Source organism: Nicotiana sylvestris, chromosome 6 (assembly GCF_000393655.2).
Source record: "Nicotiana sylvestris chromosome 6, ASM39365v2, whole genome shotgun sequence".
Classification (NCBI taxonomy): domain Eukaryota; kingdom Viridiplantae; phylum Streptophyta; class Magnoliopsida; order Solanales; family Solanaceae; genus Nicotiana; species Nicotiana sylvestris.
The window spans coordinates 172,041,960-172,062,502 of record NC_091062.1 but is presented as its reverse complement, the minus strand read 5'-3'; the positions used below and the strand labels follow the sequence as shown (position 1 = coordinate 172,062,502).

The 20,543-nt window shown below is 42.7% G+C and overlaps 1 pseudogene; it reads right to left on the bottom strand.

Moving 5' to 3' along the window:
- Positions 1-20,543, bottom strand: part of LOC138872097 (premnaspirodiene oxygenase-like) — an 88,517-nt pseudogene that overhangs the window by 10,659 nt on the left and 57,315 nt on the right.

Sequence of the window (20,543 nt, the reverse complement as noted above, 5' to 3'; positions counted from 1 at the left end):
CCTGAGGTCGTGCCCCTTTTTATTAGTAAGGTATAAGTTGGTTGGGGAAAACTCCAAAACTAGGGTTCCAAAAAGCTTACCTTATATTATAGAAAGGTCTGAGAAAGGGGCTTGGCCCTTGCTTAACTCCTTGTTCCGTAAACCGGTCGCTGGTAGATCTGATCAGATCTCGGACACGCGAGAGCCTAGCCCGAGAGGAATGCATGGGTGCCAAATTGTCGACGCTAAGTGTCCGAGTATTTCGGGACGTATTCTGTGGAGGGAGTCTTTGCCGTGAGCATGCCAAAGTTTTCTTTTTTGGAGTATGAGATGCTGAAAGATATTCTTTAATTGCTTGGCAAAAATACATGTTGTTTCGTTGTTGTGAGCTCGGCCCGCGCGAGCATGGTTCCTTTGACCGTTCGGCCCGGTACATGATTCCTATTGGGACCTCATTTGTCCTTTCCCGGTACGGGGTTGATTGCGAAGAAAGTCCGGTAGGCTTGTTGAATCCTTCCCAGGAGGCACGTCGCTCCGCTAAGAACCTCGCTGGCGAGACCTTCTTTGGGGGGAAGTCTGGCTGAGGGGTAAGAGTGCGACGGGTGCTATTAAGGCCTTGGGATCTTCGGTTAGAGTTTACCCTTTCGAACGCCCTGGCCGGGTGTCTGCATGCAGGTTAGTGTAAAATAAAGAAGGGGGGGGGGTAGTTTTATCTTACCACGGGGTGCGTAGGTGATGTTCCAATGTCCGATATGTCCATGCCATTTCGGAGCGAGGACTCTAGTACAACCCTCCACTGTGTTCGATCGGGTTGGCCGAAAACATGGTTCGCTTACCCATTGACTCTTTCGAGAGTGGAGATATTGGTGTCAGCGATGCGTTATGTGATGCAGACTTTTCCTCTTGCCGCGTGTTGCTTTCTGCCGACAGTTTTAATTCTGTCCCCTGCATGGAATTTCATCCTTTTGGTGAAGGGGGGATGGTACTGCCCTCGTGCGGTGCGTCCGCGTTCGTCAGAATAAGGCGTCCGTGCCTTGCGCCTCCTTTGATGATACAGAACTCGGCATTCCGGTCTAGGCCAGCCACGCTGAACTGAGAGAACGGTCTCTCTCCTTGTCATTGCGACCGCCGTTTGGAATTCGCCAAAGATTCGATAGGCAAGAGTGATTTGACCTGGCGGTCCGAGTTGCCCTATTACCCTCAACCCAACAGCGTTGATCGAGCCACCTGAATTCATGAGCACATGTTTTATTTAAAATGGATCGAGTGAGGAAGAAAGTTACCAGTGCATCAGTGTGAGGCCAAGACAAGGTCTCGGTGCCCTCTTTGCTGATTATGAGGGTGTCCTCGGGGATATATCCCCAGATTTGCCTTTCTCTGGTGACGAGTATTTTTGCTCTCCCTTTTACGAGTTCCTGGGAAGCGTCGTCGCCCCTCCACTATCGTGGTAATACGCTGTGGCCTATTTGCTTTGTTCTTCCTGGCTGCCTTCCCTACTCGGGACTGAACTTGAATTCAGTTGCTCGTCAGTTCTCGGCGGTGATTTTTGTTAAGTGACTTGGCTTTTTTCCTTCGAAGCTGGTGGCCCTCCTCGGCCTCGCTGCCGCACTTGTTACACAGTTCACACACCAAGCTGTGATTCCTCTAAGAGGGATTCTGCTGAATGGGTCTGGGCCATCTGGTATCCCTGGTTTCGCTGACGGTGAACACGACGTCTGATACAACGATGTTGAAATTGTATCTTGATGAACGAGGCACCCTCGCTGACATTGAGTCCCCGTCGAATATGGCTCTATTAATGATTCCTCGAATATATTGTCCTCGATCGATTCTCCGATCGTTGCGAAGTAGATTGCATCTCAGGGCGCTCCTTCTATCTGCGGTGTACGGGCGGTACCTTTCTCTGTTTGGCATTGGTTTCTTTGCCAGGAGCCTATTTGGGAGCACTGAGCCCGAGGGGGCTCCTGGATGGTCATCCACGACCCTGGTTTGCAACTGGTGCTGGATATGGGCATTTGACCAAATCTCAGCTGGGTACCCGATCAAGTTTTGTTTTAACTGCCTTGAAATCGTCGGACTTGGTTTATTTAGGCTTTGAGTGAAGGCCTGTACCGCCCAATCATCTGAGACCGAGGGTAATCCCATTCTTCCACCTGGGGATGAGATGCGAATTCTCGCAGCAATTCATTCTCCCTTTGCTCAGTCCTGGATGTGTCGGGTATTCTCGCCGTTACTTTGATGGCACCAACGTGTGACTTTATGGAGGAATCTGTCGGTATGGTAGGTGAGTCTATGGGGTTGGGCACTAGGTTATGATGCCACATCATGACCCCTTTCGAGAGTGTTTCCCCTAACCTCTTCAATAAGACGGACTCGATCTTGTCGTCTTTTAAGTCATTGCCTTTTACCGTGCACGTATAGGCAGTGATGTGTTCATTGGGATCTGAGGTCCCGCTGTACTGAGGGAGTTCCGGCGTTCTGAACTTCTTTGGAATGGGTTCCGAGGCCGTTTCCTCGGGGAATGGCCATTGCACGAACTTCCGCGAATCTACACCCTTCAAGACTAGAGGTACGCCCGGTATTTGGTCGACTCTGAAGTTGTAAGTTTCGATCTTCTTATCGTTGGCTGCTATCATTTTCTCACCTGACTCGATCTTTTGGTGAGGTCCTCCAGCTTTTTTACGATGGCGGGATCAACTACCGATCCGTTATTGCTCGATCTCTCGGGTACTTGTTCGGCGGGGGGAGCCGTTTCCAGCGCTGCTGTACTGGGAGTCTTCGGACGGCTTTGTAACTGAGCGATGGTCAATTGTTGTGCCTGCAACATTTCAAAAATAACATGAAGGCTAACTTCCTGTTCTTCCTGGGCTGGGGTTTTTTGGGCTTCCTGTCTGTCGCCATGCCGTATGCTTCTGTCGGTGTGTGAGGTTTCATCGACCTGTTGTGCATCCTGTGAATCCGTGTCCACTAGAATCTGTCTGGGCACGTTATCGAGATTCTGCGGTGGCACGCCAATGACTGGAACAACCACACCGTTTCTGCTGTGATTTTCGAGGTAGTCGTTCTCAACCCTGTTTACCGAGCAAAACATTTTGACCTGAAATCAAGAGATCTTGGGCAAGAAAAAGTGTGAAAGATAACTTGCGTTTGTGCAATGAAACCAGCAAGAAAATAATCATTATTATTTTTAGCCCCACGGTGGGCGCTAGACTATTTACTATGAAAATGGTAACAACAATTAAATTTATTAATGGGACTCTAAAAATACGTGATCTATTTTATGCTAGTTGTTAGAGAAGTTGATGCTAGGAGTATGAAGTTTAACGAAGAGAGGGGCAGCTGTGAGCACGTGATTTTTGCCCTATATATGAATAATTCCCAAAAATTCAAACAAAATGATTTTCCTTTATTTTTACAATTCTTGTGAATTTTTGGTGTCATTTCGTGTTAATTGTTTGCATTTTATTGGTGCATGTTGATTCATATAAAACACAAAAATATGCATTCGCGTTTTAGGATATAATTTTATATTTTTAGGACCGATTAGGGGTTAATTTGTTTAGAACAAAACGTGAAAAATCACAAAATTAGTCTTTAAATAATTTTAGGAATTAATTAGTCTTTGTTTTGAAATAATTAGGATTTTATGTTAGTTTTGCATCTTTATAAAAATTATAAAAAAATTAAAAATGAGAAAAGGAAATAAAAGAGAAAAGAAAATAAGGTTAGAAAAGTGGTCTTAATAAAGACCCAAATTTGGGCCAATTCGTTGAAAATTTTCAGGCCAAACGCCCTTAGACCCATTCCAACCAGATCCAGGCCCAATGCTTCAATACCCGGCCTACCCCAATCCAGTCCAAAAAGACGTCGTCTCCCCAGCCTTCAATCATGACCGTTGGATCTCATCAATCCAACGGTCCGGATCTAACTAGGATGTTTGGTATATAAGTGTCCGAAATTCCCCCCCTCACCTCATTCGTACCGTGTCCTTCATCTTCATGAACCCTAATCCGCGCTGCCCCCAAATCCCTCGCCGGCGGTGAACGTCACTTACACCGTTCAAACCCAAATTAACACCATAGATCCCCCATGAATCCCTCTTTCCATTCCCGTTATTGGTTTCCCTCGAATGTTGCCAGAGTTCGTCGAATCTCAGTTTGAAGTTTTCCGGCCAAGTCGCAAGTTCATCCAAACCAGCCCAAAATCATACCACACAATCCCCGGACTTACCTCAACCCAAATCCATGACTATTTTCCTTCAAATCTCTGTGAAGCGGCTCGAATTTCAGATCTAAGAATTTCTGGCCAAAACCCTAAACCAAAATCTTTATGATTTCGAACCGTAATATCCTTAACCATGTGTTCTCTTGTAAGAACACATGGTTAGGGACGTTGCGTGTAAAAAATATGAAAAGATTCGGATGTCAGCGACTGGCCAGAGTTTTCGTGCTTCAGTGAGTTTTCTTGTTTCATTCTTTTACTTTCATTTTTCTTTTCCTTTTTTGAGTGAAGTTTTAGTTACAGTTTTTGATTTTGATTTCAGTAAGTGTCTTGTTAGTCTTGTGTTTAGTTAGTAAGTTTTTCCATCTCTAGTTCTAATTTGGTTTGATTCACGCTTTGTTTAGTAATCGATCATAGTTTTAATCATCTTAATCGATTAGTTTTGGGTTGATACAATTCTGTCCGTTAACTATTAGCTATAGGTTTAGGTTAATATCGATTCTTTCTTCGGTTTAGATTTTGAATACTTATTTAATATTGGGTCGTTGGTATAATTAGATTGACCTGTGTCCTGTTTTCATGAAGTTGGATTTGGAAGTCGTTTGAGACTGATTTCAGGTAGTATTAATTGTTGTTCAATTTTAGTAGTAATTGAAATAGTGTTTAAGATAGTCTGTTTGGATATAGCTGAATAATTCATTTGTTAGCTAACTTCAGCTAAGGGTAAATGGGTCTAGTATAGCCAACTGAAGTTAGTAATTTTAAGAGGTAATAAGGGTAGTTTAGACATGGGAAAATGGTAAGTTCTTTAAGGATTGGTAATTTCAAAAAAGGGGTAAGGGTAGTAGAGGAATTGCCTAGATAAAAGAGCACCCTAGGGCCTTCTAGAAGGGTACTTTACTGTAGATGGTAGCACAATAGAGGTGCTTACTTGAGTAACAAGTTAGAAATAAGAGGACCAAACTGAAAATAAGGGAGATACTAAAAAGAAATCCAAAATCTGATTTACTCTTTGGTAGTACCTATAAAAAGGCATGACCATTGCCTTGAGGAAGGGGGAACTTCGAGCCATAAAAATGATCCCTCACAAAAATTCTCTTCATTTTTAGATCTAAAAACTGAAATTCAAAATTTCAAAAGCCAAAAAAATACAGTAGAAATCTGATAGAAAACCAAAAAAATAGGTTAGTATTCCATTGAAATTTCCATTTTTAAACTCCCAACAGTGTTCGAGTTCAAGGCCTGGTAGTTGCATCTGCTGATTTCGAAGGGTTGTAAGACTCACTGAGCTGGATTTCGATTGAATCTAGTTTTGACTGGACATAAAAGGAATTTGCAGGATAATTGTCAAGGTTATTTGGTCCATTCTGATTTTGGTTTGAGTCGATTTCTCAGTGGTTTCAAATTTCTTCCTAGGCTCTGTTTTGGTTGCTGTTTATTGTGGTTGCCAATCTGCTAGGGTTGACAATTGTTGCTGATCCTCTTCCTTTTCTGATTTGTGCTCTCATTCCAGGTACATGTTCGAACTTTCCCTGTTGTAATGACAAAATTGGAGTGAAACCAATGCTCATTTTAGATTCGAATGCAATGGAACCTTCATTGTTGAAGCCAATTGATGTAGTTCTAATTTATTGGTTTGAGTTCCGATTTGTTTAATTATTGTTGCCAACTGATACGGATCTGATAGTCTGTAATGTGAACTGTTGAACTCCTGTCGAACTAGTGATTTTCTATTTTGTGAAGCTTAGTGGACTGTTAGCTTAGCTTGTGTATCAAGTAGCTATAATTAGGACATGTGTCAAGATGTTGCATTACCTGGAAAATTCATCTCGAGCATGTGAACTGGTCAATCGTTAATATTGTTTAATTTGGTTAAATGTCAGTAGAAGTTGAATCCCTGGATTAGAATGGCAGTATTCCTATCAGCTATTAGTAATTCTGATCATAATTATTAATTAGTTTCCTAACTTGGAGTAACATCTGTCCATCGCGCCCCTTCGTGGCTGTGGTTTGGGCTCGATGTTGGTTTCGTAGCCAATTTTTGTAGTCGTTCCGGTTGGGATTTGATCCCAGACTTTGGCATCACATTTGCCTGAGCTGCCATCTATGTCCACTGGGCTGCCAGTTTTTCATCTGGGCCTGGATGCATTAATAGGCAGCCCAGGTCTGTCATGGTCAAGTAGTAATTTGAATTAGGCCTGGGTGCCTCAATAGCTTGAAGCAACTAATTAAATATAAAGGATGTCCCCAAGGGCTCGATCCCTGGGCTTCACAGATGTCTGTCGTGGGTTCGAAATGTTGACCTGCGTTAGGCCCAATGCCTGGAGCTGTGGGAGTTTGAGCTCACAGCATATGAATTATCTGATTTGGGCCTTCTGGGCTCCAGACCAATTTTCTTCGCATTTTTTTGTTTGAACTCGGGCTTGGAAGGTGTGGCCTTAGCTAATCAGGATTTTTGGGAGATAAATTAAGTAGATAATGGTAGTTGCCTTTGGTTTGGCTTTGAAACAAGCAAGACGAGTCTCGCTAAACAAAGTAAATAAATCGCGGGACACTCAATAATGGTTACATAAAATAATTAGAATTTGGGAGGGCCGACTAGTGAATTTCACGGCCTTCCCCCACATAATAATATGTTAGAATCTTTAGGCACGTTTTTTAATAAAATTACTTCCTTAAACTCAGGTGCGCATTGATGTGACCCAATTCTAATCTCGACGAAGTCAAAATGGGTTGACAATCATGGGTGCATTGATTGCGACGTGGTTCGAAACGCGTTTTCACGACGTCGCAATTCTTTTAAAATAAACAATGATAAAAAGCGGCTTACGAATAAAAGACACATAAGCTAGCATGTATCAAAGTCCAATAAAATCAAATGCAACAGTTAAGCGACCGTGCTAGAACCACGGAACCCGGGAATGCCTAACACCTTCTCCCAGGTTAACAGAATTCCTTATCTGGATTTTTGGTGCGCGGACTGTAATACAGAGTCATAAATTTCCTCGGTTCAGGATTCAATTGGTGACTTGGGACACCATTAATATCCCAAGTGGTGACTCTGAAATAATTAATAATTAAATCATGTTCCGATTGTCCTTTAATTGGAAAAACTCCTTTACGCCCTTCCGGGGGTGTAAGTAAAAAAGGAGGTGTGACAGCTCTGGCGACTCTGCTGGGGATTTAACCCAGAATCTAGTTCAGAATTCGAGCTTAGATAAATTGTTGTATTTGATTGTATCTGATTTTCCTACATGTTTTGTGCTGAATGTGCTAAATGTTACCGCTTTGATATTATCTGAACTGTATATAAACTGTGCCGACACCCTTCTCTCTTCACCTCCGGGGATGTGCTTACTGGTTGAGACTCCCTATTCTGTTAGTGTCATACCTTGAAATAAGAAAAAGGCCGGACAAGTTACGAAGCCGGATGACCTTTTGGTTCCCGGTAAGTTGCCCCCTCCTCGACTCGAGTTGTCCGCTCGGGTACACAGTCTAGAACACCGAATCAGATTTTGAACATAGAATAACGTGACTTCATACCGGATCCCTAGTAGGAACGCTTATTTGCATCACGTTGCATTTGACTTAGGGGACTCAACACAGGGGTTGGGTCCGTCTAGGACTAACAACCTGAAATGAAAAGACCATCCTGATGCATTCTCTTGTGCTGTGCATTTATTTGTTCCGAACCTGCATGTTGACCGGTTTCTGAATCTCGGGAACGTTGGAAGATTGAAAAAAAAAGAGAGAAAAAGAGAGAAATAACAGTTAGGGGGATTAATTGATTATTTTAGAAAAACCCAAACACTGTCGAAACTCTGCCGAAATTTTGAGAAAACGAAAAAGAAAAACGCTTTATTTTAACAGTCTGTTTTACTAAAGGCAAAAGAAAATAGAAAAAAAATGCTTTATTTTTGGAAAATTGTTTGTTGAAAAGAAAGGAAAAGAGTCTTTATTTTAGTCTGGGAAAAATAGGTTGTTTGCTGAAAATGAAAAAACGAGTCGTTACTTTGTCTTGATTTCACAAAAAAAAAATATAGAAAAGGAAAAATAGTTTGTCTTGCCATGGAAAATGAAAGAAAAAGGGGGCCCTGTGTTTAAAATATAGTTAGTTAATTGGCCCGAATACGCATGGTTTGATTCTCACAGGGCGTGAGATACGTAGGCAACCCTCAACGGGTCCAACCTTTCCTTTGCAAAAATAGCCAAAAAATGTCAGAATTTTATTTTTCGTTATAACAAATTGGGTGATGCTTTGTCAAAAATAGCCAAATGTTCCCAAACGGAACGTCGGAAGGTTGACCTTGCATAAATAGCCACCTTTGGTCATGTTTTCATTTTTTTTCTACCCTCACAGCCTTAAGTTTTCGTCCTCGAGGCGTTGAAAGGCCGTGTTGCAATACCGGGTCTTTTTTTATCTTAAATAAAAACAAGTAAGAATTGTGAATAAGCTAAGTAGAGCCGTCTTGTCATAAATAGACTTAATATCTTTGTTCCCAAAGTGCTGAAAGGCCACGTTTGAGAATCGAGTTCTTCATTTGAAAATATATAGGTAATTTTGAGTCGAAAATATAGATAGTTTTTTTTGAGTCGAATAAAAGTTTTTCTTTTTGCATAAACGCTTTAATAAATTTGCAGGATGAGCACGATGATAAATGAGCCCTTTTCAATAATGACCAAAATCCCTTTTGAGCTGCAATTATGGTGGAATAATTTAGGCAAAGAGGGGCAAGACGAAGTGAAACAATATTTGAAAGATCTTCCGAATTTATTAAACATTTAGCCTCGGGGGGATATTATCAGGGCATTGGTCGCCTATTGGGATTCGGCACATAATGTATTTCATTTCTCAGACTTTGAGCTCACCCCGACATTGGAAGAGATAGCGGGGTACATCGGAAGTGATCAAGCTCCGTTGATGTTCAAATACTTAATTGCTCCTAGGGCCATTACCATACACCGGTTCTTGGATTCCTTGAAAATACCCCGAACAGTTCATCATCCAGATTTTGCAAAGGATTTCTGCAGTTTCCGCTTCATATATGATAGATATGGCCACGTGGGCAGGTTCAATAATCCAGACTTTAAGCTATGCAGTAGAAGTAACCGACAAAAATGGGAGGAACACAGACGAGTGGCTTTTATGATAGCCTTTTTGGGCCTCATAATATTCCCAAGGAAAGATGGTAATATTGATTTGAAAGTAGCGGGGGTCATCAGTACCTTGCAAACCATGGGGAAAAGCACTTTAGCACCTATGATCGTGGCTGACATCTTCCGGGCTCTCACGGCTTGCAAAGCCGGAGGCAAATTTTTTGAGGGATGTAACTTGTTGTTACAAATGTGGATGACTAAGCATTTGTGCCCTCGCTCTCAGCTATTGAGTTATGGTTCGGTTGTGAAAACTTGTATAGGAGAATTTTACACAAGAATCAAAGGGGCTAGTCTACCTGAAGGAGTCACGACCTGGACATCATTATTTCGGAACCTCAATGCCAGCCAGATACAGTGGGTGCTTGGATGGTTGCCTGTCGAAGAAGTCATATATATGCCAGCAGCCCGGTCGCATTTTTTGTTGATGGGACTCAAAAGCATCCAACCCTATGCACCATATCGAGTTTTGAGGCAACTCAGGAGGTATCAAGTAGTACCGAGAGATGAAGATCTGAGTACCCAAGTGGTCGAAATTAGTCCTGACGGTCGGTTCCCCGAGGAAGAGGTTTGCCAAATCTGGAGTGAGTGTCAACATTTGATGGCGAACACTTGTGTGTCAGATAGGGTCAAAGGGGAAGTTGCCCCAAGGTATCATGATTGGTTCAAAGGTGACGTGGCATGTGGGAGACCGACTAAAAGACCTCATCTCGAAGATTTTCGCCAAGTCGTCCCAAGAGCAGTGGGATTGGTTAGCAAAGGAAGAAGGTTATCGAATTGAGATTGGTAAACTGAAGCAACAAGTTGAGAGTCTGAAATTCGAGAACAGTGTACAGGTTGCCACGGATCAAGGTGAAAAGAACAGACTGGCTCGAGAAAACGAGGCGCTTAGGGCCTAAATCAGGCAATTGAGGATAACCGTCAATAAGCAACCAAGGAGTCGATCAGATGAGCAATTGATAAAAAAGCTGGAAAACGAAGTCAGGGAATGGCGGGATGAATTAGAAAAATCTGAGAATATCATGGCAGAGCTTAAAACGCAGTGGGCTACAAGAACAGAGGAGCGTCGCCAGTACTTGAATCAGTTGAAAAGGGACCATGTGAAAATTGTTGTCAATTTAAAGAGAAAAGTGGTTGCCCTTGAGGGTAAAGCGGTTAGGCAGGCTAGAGATTTTGGAATTGAAAGTGGACACTGCTACGACTTGTTGGCCCAAATGGAAGTAGAAGTACAACAGTTGCAAGATCAACACTTGCAGGACTTTCTAGCTTTAAAGACGTGCAGCGATCAGATAAGACACTTGCTTATAGAAAAGAAGCAAACAAAAGACAGGATTAGAGCCATTGCTCATGCCATTTTTAGGAGATGCCGGGTTTGTGAAGACATGACCTATACTACTTTTGTCTCAGCAGTAATGATCTATGTGAAGCGAACCATGAATGAATTAGAGCAGCTTGAGTATGCATAGTTCGTGTCTGTAATTTTCTACCTTTTTGATTCAGTCTTTCGTATGTCCGTTTTCTTTCCAGGTCAAGTATGTCTGCAGACTTAGAGTCTGTATTTGCTTTTAATTTGCGTTTGTTAGTTTCATTCCGAAAAGTGTTTAGTTTGTAATAGTTTGTTTTAGTAATGAAAATTGAAAATTTCAAAAAAAAAAAAAAATTTCTTATTTCCACCCTTTATTTTTGCATTTATTTTCATGAACTACGCTTGGTCTAATTCGTGCGGGGTCATGATGCGTAGGCAATCTCCATAGGATTCAACTGTAATCGTAAGGAAAAAAAAAGAAAAAGAAGAAAAGCCAAAGAAAGAGAGAAAGAAAGAAAAGAGCGAAAAAACAAAAAGAGAAATGAGCGAGAACACAAAAAGAGAAATAAATAAAAGAAAGAGAAGAGCACAAGAGAGGGATGAGGTGATGAAATTTGAAAGAAAGGTAAAAAGAAACAAGGAACGAAGTGCCGGGATGACGCATGCAATCGAGCAAACGCATAATAGAAATGATTAACTGTATAAGTGCATTCATGCCAACGTGCGGTTGTCAAATCTGTTAAAACTTAATCGCTAACAAAGTGGTTGTCTAAATGTGTGAGTTTAGGCAGGTGGTTAGTTGATTGGCAATTCTGGCAACTCACCCATACAACACCCGGTCGAAAGATAAAGTAAAAATAACAGGGCAGGACTCGGAAATCAGCATCGTAGACCCTTCGAATGAAGTTGAGGTAACAGATGTGGGTGCTATGAAAGAAGAGATGAGGAAACTAAAAGCATAAATGGCTGAAATGCATCGGGCATGGTCTCAGGGACATCCGACACCACTATATCCCGCTAATCCATCTTACATCCCACCCCTGTCTCAGGCTCAGGAGCCTACCACTCCCCACGCATCTTCAGCCTTCCCCTATCACGCCTAGGGCTATGGTACCATTTCATATGCTCCCCCAGCTCCACCCCCAAACAGAACCCTCCCCCACCCATGGTTCCAGTCTTTGTGGCACCTCCCTCAGCCCCACTACATAGATCGTCCAGTGAGCTACTATTCCAAGCTCATGACACCCAATATTACCCTCCCGAACCCACTTTCAAAGCACCTGAGCCATATACCTATTCTCCCCATTTTGAAATCTCGGGAGAGGTTGAGAAACCGGTTAAGAATACAGAACAGGAGGAAGTGATTCGTAAAGTCAAAAGCTTGGAGCAATCCTTCAGGAACATGCATGGTTTAGGTAACCAAGCCAGCGTCGCATACAAAGATTTGTGCCCTTTCCCTGATGTTCAGTTGCCTGTAGGGTTTAAAATGCCGAAGTTTGACTTGTATAAGGGGCACGGTGACCCAATAGCCCATATGTGTGGCTTTTGTAGCAAAATGAGAGGTGCTGGGGGGAAGGATGAATTGTTGATAGCATATTTTGGTCAAAGCCTGAGCGGATCCGCACTAGAATGGTACACGAGACAGGACCCCGACCGATGGTATACATGGGATGATTTGGAACAGGCATTCATTGGCCATTTTCAATATAACCTTGAGATAGTCCCCGACCGTCTGTCATTGTTGAAACTGGAAAAGAAGCCTGGGGAAAGTTTTAGAGAGTTTGGTTTCTGCTGGAGGGAACAAGCAGCAAGGGTTGATCCTCCAATAAGGGCGAGTGAGATGGTAGATTACTTCTTGCAAACATTGGAGCCTACCTATTTTGGTCATCTGGTGACATCTGTCGGAAAGTCGTTTAATGAAGTGGTAAAGATGGGAGCCATGATTGAAGAGGGATTGAAATCTAACAAGATCTTGAGCTACTCGGCATTGAAAGCAACCACCCAGGCCATCCAAAGCGGTACTGGTGGTGTGCTTGGAAAGAAGAAGAAGGAAGAAGTTGCTACGGTTGAAGCTAGTGCTTGGTCCAGGCCAAATAACCCTCCACTCTACTACAACCAACCCAGACCCCACCAACCGAACTACCAATATACCCCATATGGCCCACCGCAACACTACTATCCACCATCAGAACCATACTTTTCTATCCACCACGCCCAGACCTACACTCAACCTCCGGTGCACTCGCAATGGCGTGCACCGAATCCTCAAAACACACATCCACCCCCACAAAACACCTATCCACCTCCCAGGGAAAACAGACCAGGAACCAGCTTCTGCCCAAACCAAGCTTTTAGAAGTGAGAAGGCCCCAAACAGAAAAACATTTACTCCGCTGTGAGAATCTTACACCGCTCTCTTCCATAGATTGAAACAGTTAGGAATGTTGACCCCAATTGAGTCCAAAGCACCAAACCCCCTTCCCAGAAACTTGGACCACTCTGTTAGCTGCGAGTATTGCTTAAGGATGCCGAGGCACGATACTGAAAAATGTTGGAAGTTGAAAAATGCGATACAAGAACTCATTGATAATCGCCGTATTGAAGTACAGGCTCCAGAGGCCCCAAACATCAATCAAAATCCGTTACCAGCGCATTATGAAGCCAACATGATCGAACTAATACATAAGGGGACAGAGCCTAAAAAACCCTCGCAGGTGGTTATGGTGATTCATTCTACGGAAGCCAAGGTCAAAGAAAAGATAGTGAGCGCAAGGCCAGTGGTTCAGCTAAAAGCAATAAAAGATAAGCCAGTCTTGGTAATGGGAAAAGGACCATTGGTTGTTGCAAAAAGGCCAGAGCCAGTCAAGTTAGTGGTACCAGGGTCATCATCTACACCCGTGGTTGTTGTGAATGGGGCCCACATAGAACCAGTCGTCATAAAACCGGTAGTCCAATTACCCATGGTTGATAGCAAAGCCATACCGTGGAAATATGACAAGGTAGTGGTGACATACAAAGGAAAGGAAATTGAGGAGGAGAGTTGTGGAGCACAAGGACTAACTCAGTCGGGACGTTGTTTTGCTCCCGAAGATTTGAGAAAGGCTAAGGGAGTTAAAGACAATCCAGTGCAAGTCAAAAAAGCTGTGACGGAAGAAGAGGTAGAAGAGTTTCTGAAAAAGATGAAAGTGCAAGATTATTCCATTGTTGAACAATTGAGAAAAACACCGGCCCAAATCTCGTTGTTGTCGTTATTGATCCATTCTGACGAGCATTGCCAAGCTTTGATGAAGATATTGAATGAAGCTCATGTGCCCGACAAAATTTCAGTGAACCATCTGGAGACAATTGCCAACAAGATCTTTGAAGGGAACATGGTAGCATTTTCTGATGATGAATTGCCTGTGGAAGGCACAGAACACAATAAAGTTCTCTACTTGACGGTCAAGTGTGAAGGTTCAATGGTTACTCGGGCACTGATCGATAACGGGTCGATTGCTAATATTTGCACGTTGTCCACATTGAACAAGTTGAAGATTGATGATGATAGAATCCGCAAAAATAGCATTTGTGTTCGAGGGTTCGACGGAGGGGGAACAAACACAGTAGGGGATATTGTACTCGAATTGACTATTGGCCCGGTCGAGTTCACTATGGAATTTCAGGTGTTGGATGCTGCAGTGTCCTACAATCTTTTGTTGGGTCGACCATGGATCCACGCGGACAAAGTAGTGCCTTCCACACTGCACCAAATGGTCAAGTTCAAGTGGGACAGACAAGAAATTGTGTTATATGGGGAAGATCCCACATGCGCCATGAGTGATGCCATTGTGCCCTTTATAGAAACCGAAGATGATAAGGGACCATGGGTTTATCAGGTCTTCGACACGGTCCCGGTGAGCAGAGTGCCCGAGGTTAAAAGCATTCCATGTCCCAGGATGGCAGCTGCGACCGTCATGGTAGTATCAGAAATGCTAAGTAACGGGTTCGTGCTAGGGAAAGGTCTGGGGGCTGAACTTCAGGGCATTATTCAACCTGTTTCTCTGCCCAAAATTCTAGACACCTTCGGATTGGGGTTCAAACCAATAGCGGCAGATGTTAGAAGGGATCGTAAATTGAAAAAGAAAGCTTAGGTTCTCCCCAAACTGGTTCCGCACTTGTCCAGGTCTTTTGTTAGGCCGGGTAGCAAGAAGCAATCATTGGCAAAGGTGTCGGGTCCACTGATTGGGGCAGAAGAGAATTTGGATAAGGTGTTTGAGAGATTATTTGCTGAAATGAGCATGGTTCAGGCCGAGGAAGGGTCAAGCGGAGCAGACATACAGTACCTCGGACGACATGCTAACATCAACAATTGGGAAGCTACTCCTTTTCCAATTCGGAGGGAGTCGTGGTAGTGGGTTTTGTTTTCCTTTTGTCACCTGGATTATTCCAGGGTTTGTAATCCAGTTGCTATGTTCCGTCCGTTTGGATGAGTTAAAACCTTGTTATCTTTACATTCAATGAAATGCAATTTTCTTCGTTCCTAATTTTGTTTCCATTTTTTCTTTTCTTTTGTACAGTTCTTTTTATGCTGATATCAATGATATGACATGCATGAGGAATCTTCGGCCCAATTTTAAAAGCCAATCTAGCTCGGAAGTAATAATACAAGAAATCGAGTGTGATGATAGGGTGGATTGTAACAACGATGAAGCTTATGAGGAAATTAGTAAAGAATTAAGTCATTTTGAAGAAAAACCCAAACCTAACCTAAATGACATAGAAACAGTTAATGTAGGGGACCAAGACAATGTGCGGGAAACTAAAGTAAGTGTTCATCTGGAGCCACAACTCAAGGAGGAGATAATTAAAGTATTGCATGAGTACAAAGATGTTTTTGAATGGTCATATAATGATATGCCAGGTCTAAGCACCGATTTGGTGGTTCACAAATTACCCACTGATTCGGCACTCCTCCCTGTCAAGCAGAAGTTGAGAAAGTTCAAAACGGACATAAGTGTGAAGATCAAATAACAGATTACCAAGCAGGTTACACGGTACCCCACTTGGTTAGCTAATGTCGTGCCTGTGCCGAAGAAAGATGGCAAGACTAGGGTGTGTGTCGATTATCGAGATCTTAACAAGGCAAGTCCAAAAGATAATTTCCCACTGCCCAACATCCATATACTGATTGACAATTGTGCCAAACATGATATTGGCTCTTTTGTGGATTGTTACGCGGGTTATCATCAGATTCTAATGGACGAGGAAGATGCAGAAAAGACGACATTCATCACGCCGTGGGGAACGTATTGTTATCGGGTCATGCCGTTTGGTTTAAAAAACGATGGGGCAACTTATATGAGGGCCATGACAACCATATTCCATGATATGATACACAAAGAAATCGAGGTGTATGTGGATGATGTAATCATGAAATCTAGACAGCAATCTGACCATGTCAGAGATTTGAGAAAGTTCTTTCAAAGGCTTCGCAGGTACAATCTTAAGCTCAATCCTGCAAAGTGCGCTTTCGGGGTACCATCTGGGAAGTTGCTGGGGTTTATAGTCAGCCGGCGGGGTATTGAATTAGACCCGTCGAAGATCAAAGCTATTTAGGAACTGCCACCTCCAAGAAACAAAACCGAGGTGATGAGTTTGTTGGAAAGATTGAACTATATCAGCAGGTTCATTGCTCAGCTCACGACAACTTGTGAGCCGATTTTCAAATTGTTGAAAAAGACGCTGCGGTCAAATGGACTGATGAATGTCAGGAGGCTTTTGATAAGATAAAGGGGTATTTGTCGAACCCACCCGTGTTGGTCCCGCCAGAACCAGGGAGGCCCTTAATTCTATATCTGACGGTTTTGGATAATTCATTCGGTTGTGTACTGGGGCAGCACGATGTTACGGGTAGAAAGGAGCAGGATATCTACTATCTCAGCAAGAAGTTCACATCTTACGAGGTCAAATATACTCATCTGGAAAGGACGTGTTGCGCTCTAACTTGGGTGGCACAGAAGTTGAAACATTATTTGTCATCCTACACTACTTACCTCATATCTCGCTTGGACCCGTTGAAGTATATTTTTCAGAAGCCCATGCCCACATGGAGGCTTGCAAAGTGGCAGATCCTGCTTACAGAGTTCGACATTATCTATGTGACACGGACTGCGATGAAAGCACAGTCACTAGCCGATCATTTGGCTGAGAACCCCGTCGATGAAGATTATGAACCTTTGAAAACTTATTTCCCTGATGAAAAGGTAATATACATTGATGAATTGGAACAAGCCGAGAAGCCGGGATGAAAACTTTTCTTTGATGGGCTGCAAATATGAAAGGTGTGGGAATAGGAGCGGTACTTATTTCTGAAATCGGTCAGCATTTTCCTATTACAGCTCGGTTTCGTTTCTGCTGTACGAACAACATGGCAGAATATGAGGCGTGTATATTGGGATTGAGATTAGCTGTGGATATGGGTGTAGGGGAAGTCTTGGTCATGGGTGACTCGGACCTACTGGTACACCAAATTCAAGGAGAATGGGAAACACGGGATTTGAAGCTTATACCGTATCGGCAGTGTCTACATGAGCTTTGCCAACGGTTTCAGGCCATAGAATTCAGGCACATTCCAAGGATTCATAATGAGGTTGCCGACTCTTTGGCTACTTTGGCGTCGATGTTGCGTCATCCAGATAAGGCTTATGTTGATCCATTGCAGATTCAGGTCCGTGATCAGCATGCTTACTGTAATATGATAGAAGAGGAAATTGACGGCGAGCCGTGGTTCCATGATATCAAAGAGTACATTAGGGCGGGAGTATATCCGATACAAGCCACCGGTGATCAGAAAAGAACGATTCGGCGATTGGCAAGCGGGTTTTTCTTTAGTGGAGGAGTGTTGTACAAAAGAACTCCAGACCTCGGGTTGTTGAGATGCATGGATGCAAGACAGGCCACATCTATCATGACTGAGGTACATTCCGGAGTTTGTGGACCGCATATGAGTGGGTACGTTCTAGCAAAAAAGATTCTCCGAGCAGGTTATTATTGGCTCACGATGGAGCGGGATTGTATCCGTTTTGTGCGTAAGTGTCATCAGTGCCAAGTGCATGGAGATTTGATTCATTCTCCACCATCAGAATTACATACGATGTCCGCACCATGGCCTTTTGTTGCATGGGGCATGGATGTTATTAGGCCAATTGATCCAGCAGCGTCAAATGGGCACAGGTTTATTCTGGTAGCTATAGACTATTTTACCAAATGGGTGGAAGCTAAGACATTCAAGTCTGTGACTAAGAAAGCTATAGTCGACTTCGTGCACTCAAATATCATCTGTCGGTTTGGGATTCCGAAGGTAATCATCACAGATAATGGAGCTAATCTTAATAGTCATTTGATGAAGGAGACATGTGAGAAGTTTAAGATTTCTCATAGGCATTCTACTCCATACCGTCCTAAGGCAAATGGTGCGGTTGAAGCAGCCAATAAGAATATAAAGAAAATACTCCGGAAGATGGTTGAAGGGTCTAGACAGTGGCATGAGAAATTACCGTTTGCATTGTTAGGGTACCGCACCACTGTTCGTACCTCGGTGGGGGCGACTCCTTATTCATTGGTGTATGGCACTGAGGCAGTAATACCTGCAGAGGTGGAAATCCCGTCTCTGCGAATCGTTGCGGAGGCCGAGATCGATGATGATGAATGGGTGAAAAGCCGTCATGAGCAGTTGAATTTGATTGACGAGAAGAGATTGGCATCAGTGTGTCATGGTCAACTGTACCAACGAAGAATGGCAAGAGCATACAACAAGAAAGTGCATCCAAGGAAATTCGAAGTCGGACAGTTAGTACTGAGGCGGATTTTGCCTCATTGGGCTGAAGCAAAAGGAAAATTTGCCCCAAACTGGCAGGGACCATTTGTAGTAACCAGAGTGTTGTCTAACGGAGCATTGTATTTGACAGATGTGGAAGGAAAATGTATAGAAATGGCCATCAATTCCGATGCGGTGAAGAGATATTATGTATGATTTCTTTATTTCTGAATGTATCTGTTTGTATTTGGCATACCTTAAAGATTGAAATGATAAAGGCGTTTTGTCCTGCTATCCAAACACTTTTATCCCTTGTCATCCCCTTTGAGCCTTGCTTATTTTTCATACCCCTCTTTCGGAATCAACTGCAGTATCAGGGAACACAGGTGCCGAACATAAAAGAAAGAAGAGAAAAACAAAGGAAAAAGAAAAAGAAAGAAAAGAAAAATAAAAAAGAAAGAAGAAGAAAAGAAGAGAAAGGAAAAATGAAAGCGAAGGAAAAGAGAAAGAGAAGAAAAGAAAAAAAAGAAAAGGAAAGAAAGAAAAACACAACAACAAAGGTAATTATGATACAGCGAACTACGTTTGATTTGATCCCGAAAGGGTACGTAGGCAGCCTTACTCCGAGGTTCAGTCATACCAAAATAAAAATCCAAAAATCCCCAATCAGGAAACGGGGGCAGAAGTTGTGATTGTTGTGAAAAATTGGATTCCGAAAGTTGTAATTTAAACCCATTTGAATTGTTTTGAGCCTTTTATACCTTTCTTTCTAACCCAATCCAAAAGCCTACATTACGGTCCAAAGAAAGACCTTCTGATCATTTTTTGATAAATGCCAAGTCGAGTAGGTAGCTGTAATTCGTGGCAGTGACAACACTCTGGTTCAAGCAAGAAGAACAAAAGATAAAAATGAGAGAGTCTTATGGGTGAAAACCCTCGCGGGCACTGTAAGGCGACGGGAGCTGAGAGAAAATAAAATGAGAGAGTCTTAGTGGTGAAAACCTTCACAGTCACCTCAAGGCGAAAGTGAGTTGAGAAATGGCAAACTGAGAAAGGTCTGTTGATGGAAACCGTTTGTGGTACCGCAGGAAAACAAGGTTAAGGTCTGGGTAATTCAAACAATTGATGGAATTTCTGGCCAATAAGGTATGGCAACTGAGAGTTGTTTAGTTGGATCGGTTGGGCCGATTAGTCCGAAATGCATGTCATGACCATTGGTGCTAGCTGTTCTGGTCAGATAAGTTTCTTTTCTTTACTTCATTTTTAGTAGTCATCCGGTTTTGGATTCTTCTTATCCTTAACCCATAAAACCATTGCATTTCATTCTCTTTTGGGGGTTTTGTTTGTCTAAATGTTCTAATGTCAGTTATGTTCAAAAGCAAGTGGGAAAGGATTTCAAGGCTCACTACCAGCTTCCGGAATTATAAAGCACAACGTGGTCAAAGCATGTCAAAAATAACATGCTGTAAAGTGGAATACAGGGAATTAACGGAAGTTTCATCGGTGAAATGATTGGGGAATATCGTGGGAAAGGCAAAAGCTCAAACAAAAGGTCAGAAAAGTGAAATAACAGCATGGGTGTAAAACATTTAGGTCGCCAGATGTTGGGAAATTTAAAAGTTGGTCAGAAAGTCAAGCTGTTCAGGGTCAGTGCGTGGAAGTCAGTCAACACAAAGCAATGCAGGGGAAGGATTTTTCAGCAAGAATGCCATCAACTAACCACCATTTTAAACTAACAGAATTTTCTTTGATTGAAACAGGGGTAGAAAGTTGGTTGTTCAGGAGGAATTCTCCATAAAGGGAAAGCAAGCAGTAATCAGATTTAACCGCAAAGTATGGTGGGATTAAAAACACAAAATAATCATGAATATCATAGGGGAATATAATTTGGTTGCAAAGTTTGCATGTTTAGGATAAAATGCAAGTTGTTAGGACCTTCCTGGATAACAGGATGTAGCTTAAAACCCTTGTAGATAACATGATGTAGCAAGAGTAATACGTTAGGTTCGTAATTGTTAGGAGTTGTCACGACCTCCCTGGATAATTGGATTTAGCCTTCAATTCTTAGTAATATGTGGTAATATGATTC